The sequence below is a fragment of the Procambarus clarkii genome, chromosome 40 (genome assembly GCF_040958095.1).
Source record: "Procambarus clarkii isolate CNS0578487 chromosome 40, FALCON_Pclarkii_2.0, whole genome shotgun sequence".
NCBI classification, from domain to species: Eukaryota; Metazoa; Arthropoda; class Malacostraca; order Decapoda; family Cambaridae; genus Procambarus; species Procambarus clarkii.
The window spans coordinates 34,351,830-34,377,942 of NC_091189.1; the positions used below are offsets into that span (position 1 = coordinate 34,351,830).

General features: G+C 44.6%; 1 protein-coding gene across 2 annotated transcripts in view; it reads left to right on the forward strand.

Moving 5' to 3' along the window:
- Positions 1–999: 999 nt before the first annotated feature.
- The window catches only part of LOC123758112 (uncharacterized), a 135,738-nt gene continuing 110,624 nt past the window's right edge, over positions 1,000–26,113 (forward strand). For both annotated transcript variants that reach the window (XM_045742296.2, XM_045742297.2), the window contains exon 1: positions 1,000–1,124. The gene's annotated coding sequence lies outside the window, so the exon portion shown is untranslated. The remainder of the gene's footprint in view (positions 1,125–26,113) is intronic.

Here is a 26,113-nt window from a genome sequence, read left to right on the forward strand (position 1 = left end):
GCGGTTTTTAAGGTATTGTGCACTTGAGTATTCATGTCCTCAGTAGATATCCAATTGGCCTCTCTAGGGCTAATAGAATAGGATATATGTTCAATTTGATTTAATTTAAACGATTCATAAAATAAATTGTATAATTTGTCCAGTGGTATTCAGTTAATTCCCCTTTGATATTTTTTTTTACTTTGTCATTTTTGTGAGTTGATGTGTTGACTTGGAAAGTTCCGGTGTTACCCTCCATCTTATGAATATTAAAGTCGTTCTTGAATCTCCCTTCAGTTCAGTAAGATTACAGTATTAATCCATTAAGATTCATTTACTTGCCCCTTTGAGTTCCATGATTATTGAGTCCTTTTCTTCCTGGGGAAACAATAATTTTGACACATTCATTTATGTTTTGGGAAGGTGGTGGCAGTGTTTTAATGATTTTAATTATTAGTTATAAATTAATAACCCCTTGTTCTTGATGTATGTTCCTCATTTAATATTCCACTTATATTCGTGGCAGTCCAGTGAGGGGGTCATACTGGACTATAACAGTGTTAAGCTGGGGTATTGGATGAAAGAGCAGAGAGAAATAAGGAGAAAGTGTTATAACAACAAGGGTGGAGGTCCAGGGTTATTTCAATGGTAGCAGAGTAGTTAACAGGTGGAATGCATTAGGTAGTGATGTGGTGGAGGCTGACTCCATACACAGTTTTAAATGTAGATATGATAGAGCCCAATAGGCTCAGGAACCTGTACACCAGTAGATTGACGATTGAGAAGCGGGACCAAAGAACCAATGCTGAAACCCCTCGCAGGCACAACTAGGTGAGTACATCAACCCAACATTCACACCACCAACTCCCCCCCACACACAAACGCAGCAGTGCATTATACCACAAAGATGGTAGTGTGGTGTGGAGTGGTGAGGTGTGGTGTGGTGTGGAAAGTGTGCGATGGTGTGGGCTGCATGTTGGCTAGGCAACAGCAGATAAATCTGGGAGAAATACAAAAAACCCTACAACCATGAACACCTGTGAGCGCTCCCCTTACCAGCGGGAGAGCACCACCACCAGCCATCCAGTCAGAAGCCAAACGTCCTCGTGTCTAACAGCTTCCACAGCGATCTCACCAGCGGTATAGTACGTTGGTACACATTTTGTTTGATGTTTGTGAGGACTGGGTGTTGAGATGGTAGTTGCGAGGGGGGGGGGGAGTGGGGTTATTAAAATTATAGTTAGAAGAAAGGTTAACCAGCATGATTATACACCACTGGAAAGGGATATGTGGATTTAGTCCTTGCGGTATGTGGACGGAGGGATGGAACGGTACCTAGCAATATGGCCATCAGGGATTGAACTTGGACTCTCCAAGATACAAGACTCTCTTTGTACCGCCTAGTCCAAGGAGAAAGTATATAGGTCAGGACGGATAATGGTGATATTCTGATGGTGGTAGTTGTGGTGGGTAGTTGTTATGGTGAGTGGTAGTTGTTTTTTTGAGTGGTAGTTGTGCTGGGTGGTATGTGTGGTAGGTGCTAACTGTAGTTGTGGGGGGTGGGTATTTGTGGTGGGTAATAATTGTTGAAGTGGTAGTTTTGGTGGGTTGTAGTTGTGGTGTGTGGTAGTTGTGGTAGGTTATATTTGTGGTGTGTGGTAGGTTATATTTGTGGTGTGTGGTAGGTTATATTTGTGGTGTGTGGTAGGTTATATTTGTGGTGTGTGGTAGGTTATATTTGTGGTGTGTGGTAGGTTATATTTGTGGTGTGTGGTAGGTTATATTTGTGGTGTGTGGTAGTTGTGGTGTGTGGTAGGTTATATTTGTGGTTGGTGGTAGTTGTGGTGTGTGGAAGTTGTGGTGTGTGGAAGTTGTGGTAGGTTATATTTGTGGTGTGTGGAAGTTGTGGTGGATGGTAGTTGTGGTGGGTGGTAATTGTGGTGTGTGGTAGTTGTGGTGTGTGGTAGTAGTGGTGGGTTACATTTGTGGTGTGTGGTAAATGTGGTGTGTGGTAGTTGTGATGTGTGGTAGTGTAACACCTAGTTTTTTCTATCTACTCGGCGCTGGTGAGAAATTAAAGCAAAGAAAGGAAGAAAGGAGGGGAGGAGGAAGAAGATATGAACGATGGGTGGATAGAACATGGGGGAGGTTGAGGCAGGAACTGAGGGAGAGAGAGAGGCGAGCGGGAATAGAAAACAGGGAGCGAACGGGAAGAGGGGAGGCAGGACGGAGAGAAGGAAGGAGGAGGAGTACTGTGGTGTAGGAGGAGTAAGTAGGAGGGATAAGAAGGAGTAGGGAGAGTAGACTTACTGTTATTCTATCTATGATGTTAATCTATGATGTTATTATTCTAAGATGTTCTGATGTTGTTAATTTTTACTTTACATGTTCTAATATATAAGCTGCCACCACAAGTCATTGCAACTAAAATTTTAATTCCACTTAAGCAATGGACAGGACACTGCTTAAGAATATCCGAGGACCCCACAACCTGAGTGAGGGGAGGCTTAGATGGCGCGCGCCTCACTGCCGGCCCTCACTCACTCACTGGTCTCCTGCGCCTCACTTTCGTTTCCTCCCTTTATCTCTACTCCGAGTTTTCCATCTAGTTATCTCTAGCCATGTTCATCTTGTTATTTCTCTAGCCTTAACTCTTACTTGAGGGGGACATTGATTCAAAAAGAGGACTGAACAAAAGTCAAGCTTGTTATTCTACACATAGATATTTATTGAATCAAATTATTTCAATTTCCAGCAATTGATATTTAACATTTTGACATCCTATTACTTAACACAAATTGACCAAATTGAAAGGGGGGGGGGATCACCCATTCCTTACATGCCCACACTATACATGGCTAAATGGTTCAGACTCCACTAGCTCGTCACCAGTAAGACACCCAATCAAAACAATGCATCGCTGACACTCTTACCTCACAACTCAGACGGATACACCATGATGGTGACTGGCATCCACCAGGGTGGGAAGACTGGCTGGTCACCTTCTCTGTGCAAGGCGGTCGCTCACTGATTCTACCAGCCACCCCCAACGTGGGGAAGCTGTGTACGTATTCTTCCTCATGCCCAAATAAGGACTGAGAAGCAAAACTAACCCTTATAGCACCCAGGCTGGTCCTGTAGTACACAAGGCCCTCCTTGTTGAGTACAGCCGTGTCAGCGGATTGAAGCTAGTCAACACATCCCTCGTACCATCTCGCTCCTCACGACATACACACATACACACATGCACACACACACACACACACACACAGCAGAGAGTTACGGTGAGGGGTGAGACCTCCGATTGGCGTGAAGTCACCAGTGGAGTCCCACAGGGCTCTGTACTCGGTCCTATCTTGTTTCTGATATATGTAAATGATCTCCCAGAGGGTATCGATTCATTTCTCTCAATGTTTGCGGACGATGCTAAAATTATGAGAAGGATTAAAAAATAAGAGGACTGTTTGAGGCTTCAAGAAGACCTAGACAAGCTGAAGGAATGGTCGAACAAATGGTTGTTAGAGTTTAACCCAACCAAATGTAATGTAATGAAGATAGTTGTAATGAGCAGGAGGCCAGATACAAGGTATCATCTGGGAGAGGAAATTCTTCAGGAGTCAGAGAAGGAAAAAGACTTGGGGGTTGATATCACGCCAGACCTGTATCCTGCAGCACATATCAAGCGGATAACATCAGCGGCATATGCCAGGCTGGCCAACATACGAACGGCATTCAGAAACTTGTATAAAGAATCATTCAGAACTTTGTATACCACATATGTCAGGTCAATCCTGGAGTATGCAGCCCCAGCATGGAGTCCATATCTAGTCAAGGAAAAACTAAACTGGAAAAGGTTCAAAGGTTTGCCACCAGACTAGTACCCGAGCTGAGAGATATGAGCTACGAGGAGAGACTACGGGAATTAAACCTCACTTCGCTGGAAGACAGAAGAGTTAGGGGGGACATGATCACCACATTCAAGATCCTGAAGGGAATTGATAGGGTAGATAAAGACAGTCTATTTAACACAAGGGGAACACGCACAAGGGGACACAGGTGGAAACTGAGTACCCAAATGAGCCACAGAGATATTAGAAAGAACTTTTTTAGTGTCAGAGTGGTTGACAAATGGAATGCATTAGGAAGTGATGTGGTGGAGGCTGACTCCATACACAGTTTCAAGTGTAGATATGATATAGCCCGATAGGCTCAGGAATCTGTACACATGTTGATTGACGGTTGAGAGGCGGGACCAAAGAGCCAGAGCTCAACCCCCGCAAACACAACTAGGTGAGTACAACTAGGCGAGTACACACACACACACACACACACAGGTCACATCCCAGGTCACCTCCCAGGTCACATCCCAGGTCACCTAGGTTTCATCCTCCCCAACTCAGCCCTCCTATACCTCCCCCCTGCCTCAGCCCCCCAAAACCCCCCTGTCCCTTTCACATTTGCACCTCCCCAACGATTCCCCTGCCCCTGCTACATCACACCTGTCAACGACCCCAGTGGGTCAAGCCATGCCCTCCCCAAACCCACCTTCCCATCCCCCCTCCCATACTACCCCTTCCTACTCCCCTGCCCCTTCTACCCCATTGACTTCAATTCCATCTACTCCATCCAAGCTTCCACTGCACCCCTCTTCCACTCACCCCCAAACCCCACCCAACCCTCACCCCTCCTATGCACCTCCAGCCCACATTTAACCCCCTCACCTTGTGACCCCCTAACACCTTCCCCCATCTCCCTCTTCCCCTCTTCTACCCCAAAACCCCCACCTACCCCCGATTCCCCCCTAACTAATACACCCTCTCTTCCACTCCCAGCACCCATGCTCCATACTCATCTCAGCCCTCTGCCCTCAATATCCCTCTTCCCCCCCAACCTCTCAACCTCTATCTGACTCTCAGTCTCACTATTTCTCAACCCCCCCTATGCTCTTCAGACCCCTAACTTTCAGACCCATTATGCCCTTCCTACCCCACTAGATGCCCAGACCCCATTTGCCTACCAGGCACTCCCAGGCACCCCACTAGCACCCCCCCCATTCACCCCCACAGCCCCCACTTGCCCCCCAGACACCCCCCAGTTCCCCCCAGACCCCCGGTGAAAGGGGGAACTCTGACACCCGAGTTTCCAAGAAGAGTCTCAAGGTTTGGTACACCAATGCTGATGGGGTAGCCAATAAAGCAGAAGAGATAAAAGAAAGAGTTAGTGAGGCAGACCCAGACATAGTGGCAATAGTGGAAACTAAAATAAATGGCATGATCTTGCATGATCTCGGATGCAATCTTTCCAGAGGGGTACCAGGTGATAAGAAAAGAAAGGACACAGAGACAGGGAGGAGGAGTGGCACTCCTAATAAAGCGGAAATGGAAGTTTGATGAGCTGGAAAATCTGGGTACCAATGAAAGCACGAGCTTCATACATGGAACTCTGTCAGCGGATGGGAAGAAGATTGTAATCTTGATACTCTACAATCCCCCACCAAACAGTAGAAAGCCCAGGCAGGAGTATGAGGACAGCAACAAAACATGTATAGAAGAACTGCAGAGGGCAGCAACTATAGCGCATAGAATGAGAGCGAAGCTGCTGGTCATGGGGGACCTAAATCACGGAGAGATAGATTGGGAAATGAGGAATCCCCATGGTGGGGTGGAGACCTGTCGAGCGAAGCTGGTAGACGTTATTGACAGGAATTTCCTAACACAGCATGTGAAAGAAGATACTAGGGAAAGAGGAGGGGATACGCCCAGCCTATTAGATCTCATTTTCACCCAGAATGTAGAAGACATCGAGCAGTTGGAACATGAAATACCACTAGGAGCTAGTGACCATTGTGTCCTAGTCTTTGACTACATGATGGAGCTTAAAATTGTGACCAAAGGACAAGAGGTCCGGGAAAGGAGACTTGATTACAGAAAAGGGGACTACAGAAGGATAAGGGACTACCTGGGAGAAGTGCAGTGGGAGGATGAACTTAGAGGAAAAACAGTGCAAGGTATGATGAACCAAGTCATATTGAAATGCAAGGAGGCTGAAGAGAGATTTATTCCAACAATAAAGGAAAAAAGCAGGAGGGAATATAATAACCCATGGTTTAATAGACAGTGTCAGGAAGCAAAGGTGAGAAGCACTAGGGAGTGGAGGAAGTACAGAAGACAAAGGACAGAGGACAACAGGATTAGATGTAACAGAGCTAGGAATGATTACATTAACATAAGACGAGTGTCGCAAAGAAATTATGAGAATGATTTTGCAGTCAAAGCGAAAAAGCAACCTAAACTACTACATAGCCATATAAGAAGGAAGATGTCGGTAAATGACCAAGTGACAAGACTGAAGAAAACAGAAGGGACATATACAGAAAGCGACAAGGAAATCTGCGAGGTACTGAATGCAAAATTCCATGGAGTGTTCACAACCGAGCCTGAGCAGCTCCCATTGTTAGAAGCGATTACCCAAGATGAAAGACTATCAGACATAGAGGTGACAGCAGAGGAGGTAATGAAACAGTTGACAACACTGGATGCAAATAAAGCTGTTGGACCAGACAAAGTATCACTGTGGATACATAAAGAGGCAGCGCAGGCTCTCAGCGTGCCTCTGGCAATGATCTTTAATGAGTCACTTTTGTCGGGAGAATTGCCCAGTTGCTGGAAGGAGGCAAATGTCGTACCGATTTTCAAAAAAGGTGATAGGGAGGAGGCACTTAACTACAGACCCGTATCACTGACAAGCATCCCCTGCAAAATACTTGAAAGAATAATTAGGCTAAGACTTGTTGAGCACCTGGAGAGCATTGGGTTTGTAAACAAGCACCAACATGAGTTCTGGACAGGGAAATCATGCCTAACAAACCTTTTAGAATTCTATGATAAAGTAACAAGGATAAGGCAGGACAGAGAAGGCTGGGCAGACTGCATATTTCTTGACTGCCAAAAGGCCTTTGATACAGTACCGCACATGAGACTGCTATACAAACTTGAGAGGCAGGCAGGAGTAAGCGGAAAGGCCCTAGTATGGGTGAAGAACTACCTAACAGGAAGGAGCCAGAGGGTAATGGTAAGGGGCGAGAAGTCGGACTGGGGAACAGTAACAAGTGGAGTACCTCAAGGATCGGTGCTGGGACCAATCCTTTTTCTAATTTACGTAAATGATATGTTTACAGGAGTGGAATCATACATGTCAATGTTTGCGGATGACGCAAAATTAATGAGAAGAGTTGTGACAGACGAGGATTGTAGGATCCTCCAAGAGGACTTAAACAGGTTGCAGAGATGGTCAGGGAAATGGCTACTGGAGTTTAACACCAGTAAATGTAAAGTTATGGAAATGGGATCAGGTGACAGGAGACCAAAGGGACAGTACACAATGAAGGGGAACAGCCTACCTGTAACGATTCGAGAAAGAGACCTGGGAGTGGATGTGACACCTAATCTAACTCCTGAGGCACATATAAATAGGATAACGACAGCAGCGTACTCTACACTGGCGAAAATTAGAACTTCATTCAGAAACCTAAATGAGGAGGCTTTTAGGGCGCTTTACACTGCCTACGTGAGACCCGTCTTAGAGTATGCCGCGCCATCATGGAGCCCCCACCTGAAGAAACACATAAAGAAACTGAAGAAGGTTCAGAGGTTTGCGACGAGGCTTGTCCCAGAGTTACGAGGGATGGGATATGAAGAGCGTCTGAAGGAACTGAAACTTACGACACTAGAGAAAAGAAGGGAGAGAGGAGATATGATAGGGACATATAAAATACTCAGGGGAATTGACAAAGTGGAAATAGATGAAATGTTCACACGTAATAATAACAGAACGAGGGGACATGGGTGGAAACTGGAAACTCAGATGAGTCACAGAGATGTTAGGAAGTTTTCTTTTAGCGTGAGAGTAGTGGAAAAATGGAATGCACTTGGGGAACAGGTTGTGGAAGCAAATACTATTCATACTTTTAAAACTAGGTATTATAGGGAAATGGGACAGGAGTCATTGCTGTAAACAACCGATAGCTGGAAAGGCGGGATCCAAGAGTCAATGCTCGATCCTGCAAGCACAAATAGGTAAGTACAAATTGGTGAGTACACACACACACACACACACACACCCACACACACACACACACACACACACACACACACACACACACACACACACACACACACACACACACACACACACACACACACACACACAATTACAACTCACAATTATACATGAAAGAGTGCAAAATACTTGCACTGTTACATATCCCTCTATCTCTCCCAAAATGAAGCTTTTTGTAGTGGGATCCAATCAAGATTGAATCACACTCGAAAACTTCATTTAGTGAAGACATAAAATAAAAAGCGGGGGATAAACATATCAACAAGGGGCATAAAAAAGTATAAGAAAATACATCCTATCCAAAGAAAATTAAAATACTGTGACAAATCCCTAGCTAAAATATAGCAGTTCAATTTTCACTTGGTTTAACAAATATTTCAACATTTTCCAGAAGCCTAAAATGTCTTTTAAAAGTCTCTGAAGATGTGGCACCGGGAAACACAATTTGCAGGCAGGAATGAGGGTCGTAACAAATGCTTCCCAATTCATCCGCTTCCGGATTCTGCTCCTTCAGGCGCCACCACAACGCCGGTAATGGGGGTCAGAGCCAAGAGCCTACCAGGTGCACTATACCGCTTACTCGGCAGCCCCCGTCACGTCAGGCTCAGCCCACTCCGAGCATCTGCTGGACAGTTTTGGGGTCCTGGCGCGATCATTGGGGCGGGAATTATCACTCCCAAACTACAGACCCGCGCTGCTCTTCCAGCGACGTCCTTCTGCCCACATCCTTCGACGGAGTCTTCGGTCTGTACTGTCACGCTGCCTCACACACGGCCACAAGATGATGTGTCTGCCGGCAAGTGGCAGCCAATGAAGGCAACCGGGCTGGTCTTGAAACAACATCCTTGCGTGAGTGCTCCCAACACCAAGCACTAGACTAAGTGCCAAGTGTGAGCATCTTTTTGGGCCCCACTAGTGACCAATGACCATCACTAGGGGCCGGGCGCCAACCGTCACAGGCTGGTCGTACACGGTGGCCCATGCATCTTCTTTCTTTCTTCTTCTTTCTTCTCTCTTCTCTCTTCTTTCTTCTTCCTTCTCTCTTCTTTCTTCTTCCTTCTCTCGTCTTTCTTCTTCCTATTTTCTCGTTCATCCAGTGGGGTCGTCGACAGGACAACCTGGGGGTCTAATGGGGTCGCCTGGAGTTGGTAACCGGCAACTTGGGGTCGTCTAAATAATGACAGACAACCAGAGTCGACTGTAGTCCACATGGGGTCCACTGGAGATTGCCATGCGATGATGACAGGCAACATGGGGTCCATTGGGGTCCGTTGCTGATGGCCCGATGGTAATGGACCAAACTGGGGTCGTTGTTCTTCCGCAACCAGTGGGGTCGTCGACATGACAACCTGGGGACCGCTGGTGTCCTGATGGTAACGAGACACTGTCATCTGGGGTCCAATTTTGGGTACCCCGGTGATATTGGGGTCTACTGAGGACAGCCTGAGAGGCGGAACCTCCATGAGTGCAGACTGGGGTCGTACTTGAGGCGTGACTGACGGTGTCACTCTTGAAGCCTCTGTGTGGGGAACGACCGAGGGTCGTCCCGGGCTCCGTCTGAACCTGTAGTGCCCCACCACTGGTCCACCACTGGTCCACTGCTGGTCGGTGGAAGTCTGCATGAGGGATGACCTTGAGAGAGAGTACTGCTCCTCCCTGGTGGTCGCGGAGGTTGTTGGTAGTCAACACTCTCGTCCTCCCCTGGGAATCTTGAAACATAACTCTTCCACTCCAACCTGAGAAAAGGGTGTAAGAGCCACAGTATGCTGTCCAGGACCAGGTGTCAACAGTTAAATGTGCTAAAACGAGCATTGTCTTCCCCAAGCCAAGTACAGTAGAGCACTGGACTGACTGATCTATAAATCCTAACATAATGAAAATTAACTCAACAAAGCCTACCTCTAAATCTTAACTTCTCCCACATTTACAAAAATACCCGATAAATCACTTACACTATATAAAATCTTAGCCTGACAAATAATTTCTAGACGTCTAATTCTAGATAATTAATTCTAAGGATAATTCTAATTCAATTTAAGACTAACTCTCGTGGTGATTAAAACTACGATTGTTCCTCGGTAATCCACGACTGGTAACTACATCTGACCTGCCATGGAGGTCACACATCCGACATCACCAGCCGCCCTACCTAAGAAACAATTCAATATCACTATTTTTGAGAAAAGCTCTGTTGCTAAAGCTTAACCCTTTTATGATGAAAACTCAGTAATGTTCTAGGTGACTTTATTCACCGTCCACTACCTTCCTTTCTAGATCTAGAACTGAGGCAACTCCAAGTACCTCTTAATTTATCAACAGAGCGTCCCATATCAACAAATTTCAGACAACCTGCCGGACAGATTGCTGTACGCCCAATAAACCTGGGTGTACACCCCTGAAAACTATGCAATGAAACGAGAACTAATTTCTGTCCATACATTTCAAAGCGAAAGCACATACCCTAAACTCTCTGTAATTTCCGTATTACGCATGTTAAACAACTAATCTTAAAAATACGTGAGGCTCCGAGCAACGAAAAACGCGAGCCCGCTTAATCGTACGCTTATTCTCTACACTTAATCATATACACTAGTACACTCAGCAAGGTCAGTGTCACCAACACCGCCTCACTAGACTGCCTCATACACAAGCAGCCTCTTACACAATGATAATCTCAAAATTACCACTAGGTTTATTGATCACTTGAAAAGACTCTTTAATTTCAATTAAAATTACTCTACTTTGATTATATGGCAAACTTGATGTTAACAAAATCGCCAAACTCGCGAATGAAAATAAAAATCGCAAATATAAAAAATCGCCAAGTTAAACTCGCGAAAATCGCCAATTTTCAAGTCACTAAGTTTCACTCCTAGTAGCTGGTCTGAGTTCACAAGACACGTGAGCCGAGGATAATTAATATCCTAAACTGCTGGCACCATTGTAACACCTAGTTTTTTCTATCTATTCGGTGCTGGTGAGAAATTAAAGCAAAGAAAGGAAGAAAGGAGGGGAACATAAGAACATAAGAACAAAGGCAACTGCAGAAGGCCTATTGGCCCATACGAGGCAGCTCCTATTCTATAACCACCCAATCCCACTCATATACTTGTCCAACCCGTGCTTGAAACAATCGAGGGACCCCACCTCCACAATGTTACGCGGCAATTGGTTCCACAAATCAACAACCCTGTTACTGAACCAGTATTTACCCAAGTCTTTCCTAAATCTAAACTTATCCAATTTATATCCATTGTTTCGTGTTCTGTCCTGTGTTGATACTTTTAATACCCTATTAATATCCCCCCGGTTATGTCCATTCATCCACTTGTAAACCTCTATCATGTCACCCCTAACTCTTCGCCTTTCCAGTGAATGCAACTTAAGCTTTGTTAATCTTTCTTCATATGAAAGATTTCTAATTTGGGGAATTAACTTAGTCATCCTACGCTGGACACGTTCAAGTGAATTTATATCCATTCTATAATATGGCGACCAAAACTGAACTGCATAATCTAAATGGGGCCTAACTAGAGCAAGATATAGCTTGAGAACCACACCAGGTGTCTTGTTACTAACGCTGCGATTAATAAATCCAAGTGTCCGATTTGCCTTATTACGAACATTTATGCATTGATCCTTTTGTTTTAAATTCTTACTAATCATAACTCCCAGATCCCTTTCGCAATCCGACTTCGCAATCACAACACCATCTAGCTCGTATCTTGTAACTCTATCATCATTACCTAACCTCAGAACTTTACATTTATCAGCATTAAACTGCATCTGCCAATCCTTTGACCATTTCAAAACCCTATCTAGATCAACTTGAAGTGATAGTGAGTCCTCCTCCGAATTAATTTCCCTACCGATTTTCGTATCATCGGCAAATTTGCAAATGTTGCTACTCAAACCTGAATCTAAATCATTTATATATATTATAAACAACAGAGGTCCCAGGACAGAGCCTTGAGGCACTCCACTTACAACATTTTCCCACTCTGACTTGATTCCATTTATACTAACTCTCTGTTTCCTTTGGTATAGCCATGCCCTAATCCAGCTTAATATAGCTCCCCCAATACCATGAGACTCTATTTTTTTAATCAGTCTTTCATGTGGCACTGTATCAAAAGCTTTGCTAAAGTCAAGGTATACAACATCGCAATCCTTACCACTATCAACTGCCTCAACAATGCTAGAATAAAAAGATAACAAATTTGTTAAACATGAACGGCCATTTATAAAACCATGTTGCGACTCAATTATTAATTTATGTTTTTCAAGATGAAGGCGAATTTTATTTGCTATTATAGATTCGAGTAACTTTCCCACAATAGACGTTAGGCTAATTGGTCGATAGTTAGACGCAAGTGATCTATCTCCTTTCTTAAAAACTGGTATCACATTAGCAACTTTCCAAAACTCTGGCACTCTGCCTGACTCTATTGATTTATTAAATATGGTTGACAGTGGGTCACAAAGCTCCTCTTTGCATTCTTTAAGCACCCTAGCAAACACTTCATCCGGCCCTGGGGATTTGTTTGGTTTGAGTTTTACTATTTGTTTAAGAACATCCTCCCTGGTAACTGCTAAACTCGTCAACCTGTCCTCGTCCCCACCCACATAGACTTGTTCGGCTGAAGGCATATTGTTAAGTTCCTCTTTAGTAAATACAGATACAAAATATTTATTAAAAATACTACTCATCTCTTCATCACTATCTGTTATTTGACCTGTCTCAGTTTTTAATGGACCTATCCTTTCCCTAGTCTTAGTACGATATAACTGAAAAAACCCTTTAGGATTTGTCTTTGCTTGCCCTGCTATGCGAACTTCATAGTTTCTTTTTGCTTTCCTTATCTCTTTTTTTAACATTTCTAACCAGTTGTACGAATTCCTGTTCTAAAGTGACCTCCCCATTTTTAATCCTTTTGTACCAAGCTCTCTTTTTACCTATAAGGTTCTTCAAATTCTTTGTTATCCACTTTGGGTCATTAGTATACGATCTATTCAATTTGTATGGTATACTACGTTCCTGTGCTTTGTTTAGAATATTCTTAAATAAGTTATATCTTAAATAAGTTATAAGGAGGAAGAAGATATGAACGATGGGTGGATAGAACATGGGGGAGGTTGAGGCAGGAACTGATGGAGAGAGAGAGGCGAGCGGGAATAGAAAACGGGGAGCGAACGGGAAGAGGGGAGGCAGGACGGAGAGAAGGAAGGAGGAGGAGTACGGTGATGTAGGAGGGATAAGAAGGAGTAGGGAGAGTAGACTTACTGTTATTCTATCTATGATGTTATTATTCTAAGATGTTCTGATGTTGTTAATTTTTACTTTACATGTTCTAATATATAAGCTGCCACCACAAGTCATTGCAACTAAAATTTTAATTCCACTTAAGGAATGGACAGGACACTGCTTATTAAGAATATCCGAGGACCCCACAACCTGAGTGAGGGGAGGCTTAGATGGCGCGCGCCTCACTGCCGGCCCTCACTCACTCACTGGTCTCCTGCGCCTCACTTTCGTTTCCTCCCTTTATCTCTACTCCGAGTTTTCCATCTAGTTATCTCTAGCCATGTTCATCTTGTTATTTCTCTAGCCTTAACTCTTACTTGAGGGGGACATTGATTCAAAAAGAGGACTGAACAAAAGTCAAGCTTGTTATTCTACACATAGGTATTTATTGAATCAAATTATTTCAATTTCCAGCAATTGATATTTAACATTTTGACATCCTATTACTTAACACAAATTGACCAAATTGAAAGGGGGGGGGGGATCACCCATTCCTTACATGCCCACACTACATGGCTAAATGGTTCAGACTCCACTAGCTCGTCACCAGTAAGACACCCAATCAAAACAATGCATCGCTGACACTCTTACCTCACAACTCAGACGGACACACCATGATGGTGACTGGCATCCACCAGGGTGGGAAGACTGGCTGGTCACCTTCTCTGCAAGGCGGTCGCGCACTGATTCTACCAGCCACCCCCAACGTGGGGAAGCATTCTTCCTCATGCCCAAATAAGGACTGAGAAGCAAAACTAACCCTTATAGCAGCTCGATAGGTACAGACACTACGACGGTTCCCGATAGAGCAATTCAGAACAGAAGGACAGACTTATGCAAATTTTATGCAAAGGGCATATGCAGACATAGATATGCTGGTAATAAGAAAGGATTAGAATGCAGTTACCAACATCCCAAAAAATGTTTAAATATGCTTAGGAAAGGTGAGTGTCGATTTGGATCAATATGTAGGTTTTTCCATCCTGACATGTGCCAAACCTCACTGGAGGACAGAAAGTGCTATGACCTCAGCTGCCCACACTTTCACGTGAAAGGCACGGAACGCTACATAAAGAGTGGCAAGCAGGATAATGAATTTGGAGGAAACTCTATAAATTTTTTATACCAGACCGGCAGAGAATTCAAAAGGAGCAGCATGGAGAGTGTATGGAACTGGATGCCAGATCCACTTGCATTCCAGAATTACAGATACAATTTCCCACCGAAAGGGAACTACAACTACGACAGAAAACTGCCCTACAACAATCAGTACTGGTCAGAACAAACTCATTATGTCCACGAATAATGGACTTGCCGAAAAAGTCTCCCATTCAAACTATCACTAATAGAGTAACCTCATTCATCTTTGACAACATACAAGGACTGAAAACAAGAACAAACAACAAAGTACAGTTCATAAATGGCCTCCTCACGGAGTCAAATGCAGTATTTGGAGCTTTCACAGAAACACATGCAGGGGAATTGTTGGACAGTGAGATCTGGATTCTAGGATATAACCTATACAGGTGTGATAGGAAAATTAGGTCACATGGAGGAGTGGGTCTGTATATTATGGAAGACCTTGTATGCTCGGAGCTCCTAAACGTTACAAATGAGGTGGTAGAGGTACTGGGATTAAAAACAGAGAAAATAAATTTAGTGATTATACTAATATACAAACCGCCAGATGCAACGGCTGAGGAATTCACAGAACAGATAAACAAAATAGAGAATAGCCTTGATAATTTGGAGAACCCGATACCTGATATTATCTTCCTAGGTGACTTACACTTGCCTAGTCTCAGGTGGAAAATAGCAAACAATAATATTATACCATGAAATCTATCAGGACCTAACAAACTACAGATTAGAGAACTACTTAGATTTTGTGACAAATTTTCACTCAATCAGCAGATATCGGAGCCAATGAGAAATGAAAATATTCTAGATCTGGTCTTTACGAACAATGAAGACATTATCAGAGACATTACGATATCAGATACCACATATTCAGATCACAAGCTCATTGAAGTGCAAACGACCATCAATACTCAGAATAGACCTAAAACGTTGATAAAGCGAGAGGGGCTATTCAGTAAATTCAATTTTAATAATAAAAGGATAGACTGGGAGATAATAAACAGGGAACTTACAAACATTCCATGGGGAACTGTTCTAAGTACTACAAGTCCTACAGAAGGAATAGAAAAACTGACTTCAGAAGCGTATCAAGTCTGTCTGAAACATGTTCCTTTGAGGAAAGCCAGAAAGAGATCTAACGTAGAAAGAGAACGCAGACGACACTATAAACGCAGGAAAAAAATAACGGAACTGCTTATGCAGACACGAATTTCCCGTCAAAGAAGGAATAATTTAAATAGAGATATTGAAGAAATCGAGCGGAAATTGAAACACTCATATGAAACTGAAGAAAGGCAGTTAGAACAGAAAGCCATTCAGGAAATAAAGAAAAATCCAAAATATTTCTTCTCATATGCGAAATCAAAAGCAAAAACCACTGCCAGTATTGGACCTATTCGTACAAGTGAAGGTTCATACATGGAGGATGACAAAGAAATTAGTGAAATCCTAAAAAAGCAGTATGAGGACATGTTTAGCACTCCAATAAACAACATGAAGGTGGAAGATCCAGACAATTTCTTTCTGCGGGATATTCAAACCCCTGTAAATAAAACTGATATAAACACGAGCGCACTAAATTTTGAAAAAGAAATTGAAAACATGCCCTTGCACTCGGCCCCAGGTCCAGACTCATGGAATTCAATATTTATAAAGAAATGCAAAGTGCCGGTAGCACAGTCACTCAGTATAGTGTGGAGGAAGAGCTTGGACACGGGGGAGATACCAGATGCACTTAAAGTAGCAGACATTGCCCCTCTACACAAGGGAGGGAGCAAAGCATTGGCAAAAAATTATAGACCAGTTGCACTAACATCGCACATCATAAAAGTATTTGAGAGAGATTAGGAGTCAGGTCACCAATTTCATGGAGACCAATGACCTTCACAACCCAGGCCAACATGGATTTCGAGCGGGAAGATCGTGCCTCTCACAGCTACTTGAGCACTACGACAAAGTCACTGAGGCATTAGAAGAGAAACAGAATGCTGATGTGATATACACGGACTTCGCAAAGGCTTTCGATAAATGTGACCATGGCGTGATAGCACACAAAATGAAGTCAATGGGAATAATAGGTAAAGTAGGACGCTGGATACTCAGTTTTCTGTCAAACAGGACTCAGCGAGTAACAGTCAACCATATAAAATCTAGTCCAAGTGCAGTGAAAAGCTCTGTACCTCAGGGTACAGTCCTTGCACCGCTGCTTTTCCTTATTCTCATATCAGATATAGACAAAAATACAAGTCACAGCTTCGTATCATCCTTTGCAGACGACACAAAAATCAGTATGAAAATTACCTCGGCTGAGGACATTGAAAAACTTCAAGCTGATATTAATAAAGTTTTCGACTGGGCATCAGAAAATAACATGATGTTTAACAGTGATAAATTCCAGGTACTCAGGTACGGTAAAAATGAGGACCTTAAACATAATACAGAGTACAAAACACAATCAAATGTACCCATAGTAGGAAAACAGCATGTAAAGGATTTGGGAATAATAATGTCTGACGACCTAACGTTTAAGGAGCATAACCAAGCAAATATTGCGACAGCCAGAAAAATGATAGGATGGATTACGAGAACTTTCAAATCCAGGGATCCCATCACAATGGTTGTACTCTTCAAGTCACTTGTGTTGTCCCGTCTTAAGTACTGTTCAGTACTCACTTCCCCCTTCAGAGCAGGAGAGATTGCTGAAATAGAGGGAATACAGAGAACATATACGGCACGCATAGATGCAATAAAGCACCTAAATTATTGGGATCGTCTCAAAGCCCTCCAACTGTACTCACTAGAAAGAAGACGAGAGAGATATCAAATAATATACACCTGGAAGATACTGGAGGGCCAAGTACCAAATCTACACAGTAAAATAACAACGTACTGGAGTAAACGATATGGAAGAAAATGTAGAATAGAACCAGTGAAGAGCAGAGGTGCCATAGGCACAATCAGAGAACACTGTATAAACATCAGAGGTCCGCGGTTGTTCAACGTCCTCCCAGCAAGCATAAGAAATATTGCCGGAACAACCGTGGACATTTTCAGGAGAAAACTAGATTTATTCCTCCAAGGAGTGCCGGACCAACCGGGCTGTGGTGGGTATGTGGGCCTGCGGGCCGCTCCAAGCAACAGCCTGGTGGACCAAACTCTCACAAGTCAAGCCTGGCCTCGGGCCGGGCTTGGGGAGTAGAAGAACTCCCAGAACCCCATCAACCAGGTATCAACCAGCACCCAGGCTGGTCCTGCAGTACACAAGGTCCTCCTTGTTGAGTACTGCCGTGTCAGCGGATTGAAGCTAGTCAACACATCCCACGTACCATCTCTCTCCTCACGACACACACACATACACACGCGTGCACACACACACACACACACACACACACACACTTGTGACCATCGTGTTGGGTGGACGTGGGGTTGGGAGCTACTGGTTCACTAGTGGAGTGGGAGGGGTAATCAGGCAACTTCGAAGTGAAAAAGTGTGTACAAGTGAATGAAAAAAACTTGGGTTTTGACCAAAGCCATAAGGTAGTGAAGAAAAACAGTTTAAATAGCGTAATTCAAAATAGTTGAGGAAGTACTGTGGCAGTGTGCAGTGTGGAGCAGACCTCACCGGCCTCTGACCGCGTGACCTCACCCCCGGCAGCAACCCTCCTACCACCACGTGGGACGACGATTGGAGATTCACTCACCTATTGTGTTAGCAGGACGGTAAGATACTAGGAACCCCTGTGGGTAAGGTTGCATTATAGCAATGACTAGGTCAGGAAGGGTGTCTAGGTCCAACAGTATTATGATTGAGGAAGAAGATAGGTTTGTGGAGAAGATGATTGGGAAATTTGTAGAGAAGAGAGATGTTTGGATAGGTGATCTAATCCAGGGGATTGCAAGTGAGGTCTTTAATAAGATACAGGACGAGGTTCAAAGACTCAAACAAGAGTTTATGGATTATATTCAAGAGGAAATCAGGAAGAGCAGGGTAGAATGGCAAGGAGAAATATCTAGGCTTACTAATGAATTTGGCAGGAATAAGGGAAGCTTGGCAAGGGAAGGGGAAGTAGTAGTAGGTGGAGTAGCGGGAGTGGGAGGGGTGGGGGTCCTCCAGGGAAAGGGCCACCAGCATGACCCTGAACTGAGAAAGAGGACAATCATAATCCATGGATTGCTTGAAGCCAGGGCACCATCGAGGCAGGAAAGGATGGAGATTGAGGATTTTGAGCTATAGGGGATCTTGAGAGACATGAGAGCCCAGATGGCAGGGAATGAGGTGCAAGTCCAACGACGCATTGGGCCATACAACTGTAACAGGAAACGACCTGTCCTGGTACAGTTCACTAACGAAGAGGCAGTGGATTACATACTGCATCATAAACACTTACTCAGAGGTAGCGAAAATTACTACAACGTATATATTGACAAATTCATGACGAAAGAGGAACAGATAGCCCACAGAGCAAGCAAACAACAATACAACTCTTCCCATTTGAGCGGAGCTACACACACCAATGCTAATCCACCCCATGCTAACCAACTCACACCATCTCAGGTCACTCCTTCCCCAAATCAGCCGCCCCTGCTTATCTCCCCAACACCTCCCTTGACCCCTCTGACCCCACTGCAGTCAAATTCATCCCACATTCCAAGGACCCCCTCATCACCTCAACCCCCAAAACCCGTCCAGCCCTCATCCCCTCAACCCCCAAAACCCACCCAGCCCTCATCCCCTCAACCCCAAGAACCCACCCAGCCCTCATCCCCCTCAACACCCAAAACCTACCCAGCCCTCACCCCTCCTCATCCCCTCTCCTTCCATGTGACCCCCCACCCTTGCGAGGGGGGTGGGAGGTTCCCCCACCCCCTCTATCCTTCCCCCTCCCAACCTCTCAACCTCTATCTGACTCCCAACCTTACGCTATCTCCCAACCCCTCTATGCCCTCCCTAATCTTCAGACCTTCCTACCTACCTTCCTAGAAGCCCAGCCCCCAGTAGCCCCCCAAGCACCCCTCCTGACCTCTTTCACCCCCCATACACCCCCGGACCCCCCCAGACACCCCCCGGATCCCCCCGGACATCCCCCGGATCCTCCCCGCCCCCAGTCATCCCCCAGACACCTCCCAGATCCCGCAGATCCCCCCTGCCCCCAGTCACCCCCCAGACACCCCCCAGATCCCCCCAGACCCCCAGAGAAAGGGAGAACTCTGGTACAAGAGTTTCCATGAAGAATCTCAAGGTTTGGTACACCAATGCTGAAGGGGTATCTAATAAAGCAGAAGAGATAAAAGAAAGAGTGAGTGAAGCAGATCCTGACATAGTTGCAATTGTGGAAACTAAAATTAATGACATGATCTCAGATGCAATCTTTCCTGAAGGGTACCAGGTGATACGAAAAGAGAGGACACAGAGACAGGGAGGGGGAGTAGCACTCCTAATAAAGCGGAAATGGAAGTTTGAAGACCTGGGAAATCGAGTTACCAATGAGTGCACAAGCTTCATACATGGAACTCTGACAGTAGATGGGAGGAAGATTGTGATCTTGGTAATCTACAATCCCCCACCAAACAGTAGAAGACCCAGGCAGGAGTATGATGACAACAACAAGGCATGTATAGATGAACTGCAGAAGGCAGCAACACTAGCCCACAGAATGAGAGTGAAGCTGCTGATCATGGGGGACCTAAATCATGGAGAGATAAATTGGGAATCAAGGAATCCCCATGGAGGGGACGAAATGTAAGGAGCAAAATTAGTAGATGTTATAGACAGGAATTTCCTAACACAACATGTGAAGGAAGACACAAGGGAAAGAGGAGGAGATGCACCGAGCCTATTAGACCTGATTTTCAAGCAGAACGTAGAAGATATCGAGAATTTTGAGCATGAAATACCTCTAGGGGCCAGTGACCATTGTGTCCTAGTCTTTGACTACATGATGGAATTCAAACTTATGACCATGGGACAAGAGATCTGGGAAAGGAGAGTTGACTACAGCAAAGGGGACTATAAGAGGATAAGGGACTATCTGGGTGAAGTGCAGTGGGAGGAAGAAATTAGAGGAAAAACAGTCCAAGATATGATGGACCTAGTCATACAGAAATGCCAGGAGGCCGAAGAGAGATTTATACCAACAGTAAAGGGAAAAAATAAGAAGGAATATAATAACCCATGGTTTAATAGACAGTGTCAGGAAGCAAAAATGGCCAGCAGGCGGGAGTGGAGGAAGTACAGAAGACAAAGGACAGAGGACAACAGGATCAGATACAACAGAGCTAGGAACGATTACATTAACATAAGACGAACATCGGAAAGGGACTATGAGAACGATATTGCAATCAAAGCGAAAAAACAACCTAAGTTACTACACAGTCGTATAAGAAGAAAAATGTCGGTGAACGACCAAGTGACAAGACTAAGGAAGACAGAGGGGGCATATACTGAAAGTGACAAGGAAATCTGCGATGCACTGAATGCCAGTTTCCATGGAGTGTTCACTACCGAGCCTGAGCAGCTCCCATTGTTGGAAGGGGTTACCCTAGATGAAAGACTATCAGATATAGAGGTGACAGCAGAGGAGGTAATGAAACAGTTGACAACTCTAGATGCAACTAAAGCAGTTGGACCAGACAAAGTATCACCGTGGATACTAAAAGAAGCAGCGCAGGCCCTCAGCGTGCCTCTGGCAATGATCTTTAATGAGTCACTTATGTCGGGAGAATTGCCCAGTTGCTGGAAGAAGGCAAATGTCATGCCAATCTTCAAGAAAGGTGATATGGAGGAGGCACTTAACTATAGACCTGTATCACTGACAAGCATCCCCTGTAAAATACTGGAAAGAATAATTAGGCTACGACTGGTTGCACACCTGGAGAACATTAGGTTTGTGAACAAACATCAACATGGGTTCTGGACAGGGAAATCGTGCCTAACAAACCTTCTGGAATTCTATGATAAAATAACGAGGATAAGACAGGACAGAGATGGTTGGGCAGACTGCATATTTCTGGACTGCCAAAAAGCTTTTGATACAGTACCGCACATGAGACTGCTGTTCAAGCTCGAGAAGCAGGCGGGGGTGGGGGGAAAGGTCCTAGCATGGATAAGGAACTACCTAACAGGAAGGAGCCAAGAGTTACGGTAAGGGGCGAGAAGTCGGACTGGCGAACAGTAACAAGTGGAGTACCACAAGGATCGGTGCTGGGACCAATTCTATTTCTTGTATATGTTAACGACATGTTTACAGGTGTAGAGTCCTACATGTTGATGTTTGCGGATGACGCAAAGTTGATGAGAAGAGTTGTGACAGATGAGGATTGCAGGATCCTCCAAGAGGACCTGAACAGGTTGCAGAGATGGTCAGAGAAATGGCTACTGGAATTCAACACGAGCAAATGTAAAGTTATGGAAATGGGACTAGGAGATAGGAGACCAAAGGGACAGTACACAATGAAGGGGAACAGCCTACCTGTGACGACGCGCGAAAGAGACCTGGGTGTGGACGTAACACCTAATCTATCTCCTGAGGCACATATAAATAGGATAACGACAGCAGCGTACTCTACACTGGCAAAAGTTAGAACATCATTCAGAAACCTAAGTAAGGAGGCATTTAGGGCGCTTTACACTGCCTATGTGAGGCCAGTCTTAGAGTATGCCGCCTCATCATGGAGTCCCCATCTGAAGAAGCATATAATCAAACTGGAAAAGGTTCAGAGGTTTGCAACGAGACTCGTTCCAGAGCTACGAGGGATGGGGTATGAGGAGCGCCTGAGGGAACTATGCCTTACGACACTAGAAAGAAGAAGGGAGAGGGGGACATGATAGGAACGTATAAGATACTCAGAGGGATTGACAGAGTGGACATAGACGAAATGTTCACACGGAATAGTAACAGAACGAGGGGACATGGATGGAAGCTTGAAACTCAGATGAGTCACAAAGATGTTAGGAAGTTTTCTTTTAGCGTGAGAGTAGTGGGAAAATGGAATACACGTCAGGAACAGGTTGTGGAAGCAAATACTATTCATAATTTTAAAACCAGGTATGATAGGAAAATGGGACAGGAGTCATTGCTGTAAACAACCGATGCTCGAAAGGCGGGATCCAAGAGTCAATGCTCGATCCTGCAGACACAACTAGGTGAGTACAACTAGGTGAGTACACACACACACACACACACACACACACACACACACACACACACACACACACACACACACACACACACACACACACACACACACACACACACACACACAAATAGAGTGGTAGACGGTTGGAACAAGTTAAGTGAGAAGGTGGTGGAGGCCAAGACCGTCAGTAGTTTCAAAGCGTTATATGACAAAGAGTGCTGGGAAGATGGGACACCACGAGCGTAGCTCTCATCCTGTAACTACACTTAGGTAATTACACACACACACACACACACACACACACACACACACACACACACACACACACACACACACACACACACACACACACACACACACACACACACACACACACACACACACACACTCACCCACCCACAATTACAACTCACAATTATACATGAAAGAGTGCAAAATACTAGCACTGTTAAAGTAGTTGTGGTGTGTGGTCGTTGTAGTGTGTGGTAGTTGTAGTGTGTGTGGTAGTTGTGGTGGGTTATATATGTGGTGTGTGGTAGTTGTGGTGGGTAGTGGTTGTAGTGGGTGGTAGTTGTGGTGAGTGATAGTTATGGTGTGTAATAGTTATAGTGGGTTGTAGTTTTTGTGTGTGGTAGTTGTGGTGTGTGGTAGCTGAAGTGGGTGCTAGTTGTGGTAGTAGTAGCTGTGGTGGTAGCAGTAGCTGTGGTGGTAGCAGTTGTGGTGGTAGCAGTTGCGGTGGTAGTAGTTGTGGTAGTAGTAGTTGTGGTGGAGAGTGAGGAAGAGATGTTGTTGATGCTGAGGTTCATAATAGTGGATTGGTATAGAGTTATATTGTGATACTAATCTTATGAACCCTGTTACCCAGATTGTTCTCTTACACAGTTCATAAACTTTCATAATGTCTATTTCTTCCCTTATAGTCTCTTGAGGCGTAGGAAAAGCTTTGTCCAGGAACTCACTTGAGAGAACACGAGGAAGGGTGATTAAAGGCCGTCGGATAGTCTAATATAATTATATATGAAATAGAATGGCAATAGTTACAATTTTTAACAAATCCCACTTGTGTAATTTGGCTGCCCTTACCAGTACTGGACCGGACCAAACTGGTCACCCTCAACAACTCATCCCCAGCCTATGTCTCTAACCCCGAATCATCCCTACAACTCTCTACACTTGGTTAGTCTCCCATATTATACTCTCACACTTCAGACTAGATCCAGGTCACCAAGATCACATCGGGACCACCACAAGGCCTGACGGCTGAGTGGAGAGTGCTCGGTATTCGAAGTTCTAAGGGTTCGTGTTCGATCCCCGGCGGAGGCGGAAACAAATGGGCAGAGTTTATTTCACCCTGATGCTCCTGTTCACCTAACAGTAAATAGGTACCTGGGAGTTAGGCAGCTGCTACACGATGCTTCCTGTGTGTGTACTCACCTATTTTTACTTACCTATTTGTGTCTGCAGGATCGAACAATGACTCTTGGATCACGCCTTTCGAGCAATCGGTTGTTTACAGCAATGACTCCGGTCCTAATTTCCTTATCATACCTAGTTTTAAAATTATGAATAGAATTTGCTTCCACGACCTACTCCTTAAGTGCATTCCATTTTTCCACTACTCTCACGCTAAAAGAGAACTTCTTAACATCTCTGTGACTTATGTGAGTTTCCAGCTTCCACCCATGTCTCCTCGTTCTGTCACTATTCCGTGTGAACATTTCGTCTATGTCCACTCTGTCAATCCCCCTGAGTATTTTATACATTCCTATCATGTCCCCCCCCCCCCCCCCTCTCCCTTCTTTTTTCTAGTGTTGTAAGGCACAGTACCTTCAAGGCGCTGCTCATACCCCATCCGTCGTAACTCTGGGACGAGTCTCGTTGCAAACCCCTGAACCTTTTCCAGTTTCCTTATATGCTTCTTCATGTGGGGACTCCATGATGGCGCAGCATACTCTATGACTGGTCTCACATAGGCAGTGTAAAGCGCCCTAAATGCCTCCTTACTTAAGTTTCTGAATGATGTTCTAACTTTTGCATGTGTAGAGTACGCTGCTGCTGTTATCTTATTTATACGTGCTTCAGGAGATAGATTAGGTGTTACGTCCACGCCCAGATCCCTTTCTCGTGTCGTCACAGTTAGGCTGTTCCCCTTCATTGTGTACTGTCCCTATGGTCTCCTATCATAGTCCCATTTCCATAACTTTAAATTTGCTCGTGTTGAACTCCAGTAGCCATTTTTCTGACCATCTCTGCAACCTGTTCAGGTCTTCTTAGAGAATCCTGCAATCCTCATCTGTCACAACTCGTCTCAACAACTTTGCGTCATCCACGAACATCGACATATAAGTTTACGGGAGTAGAGTCTTATATTAGATATAGAATTGGTCCCAGCACCGATCCTTGAGATACTCCACTCGTTACTGTTCGCCAGTCCAACTTCTCGCCCCTTACCATAACTCTTTGAATCCTTCCTGTTAGGTAGTTCCTTTTCTATGCTAGGGCCTTTCCTCCCACTCCCGCTTGCCTCTCGAGTTTGAACAGCAGTGTTATGTGAGGTACTGTATCAAAGGCTTTTTGGCAGTCCAGAAATATGCAGTCTGCCCAACCTTCTCTGTCCTGTCTTATCCTCATTATTTTATCATAGAATTCCAGAAGGTTTGTTAGGCACGATTTCCCTTTCCAGAACTTGATGTTTGTTCACAAACCTAATGTTCTCCAGGTGTGCAACCAGTCGTAGCCTAATTATTCTTTCCAGTATTTTACAGGAGATGCTTGTCACTGATACTGGTTTATAGTTAAGTGCCTCCTCCCTATCGCCTTTTTTTGAAAATCGGTATAACATTTGCCTTCTTGTAGCAACTGGGCAATTCTTTTGACATAAGTGACTCATTAAAGATCATTGCCAGAGGCACGCTGAGGGCCTGCGCTGCCTCCTTTAGCACCCATGGTGATATTTTGTCTGGTCCAACCGCTTTAGTTGCATCCAGTGTTGTCAACTGTTTCATTAACTCCTCTGCTGTCACCTCTATATCTGATAGTCTTTCATCTAGGGTAATCTCTTCTAACAATGGAAGCTGCTCAGGCTCGGTTGTGAACACTCCATGGAAGCTGGCATTCAGTGCCTCGCAGATTTCCTTGTCACTTTCAGTATATGCCCCCTCTGCTATCCTTAGTCTTGTCACTTGGTCGTTCACCGACATTTTTCTTCTTATATGGCTGTGTAGTAATTTAGGTTGCTTTTTCGCTTTGATCGCAATATCGTTTTCATAGTTCCTTTTCGATGTTTGTCCTATTGTTAATGTAATCGTTCTTAGCTCTGTTGCATCTGATCCTGCTGTCCTGTCCTTCGTCTCCACTCCCGCCTGCTGGCCATTTTTGCTTCCTGACACTGTCTATTAAACCATGGGTTATTATATTCCCTGGTATTTTTTCCCA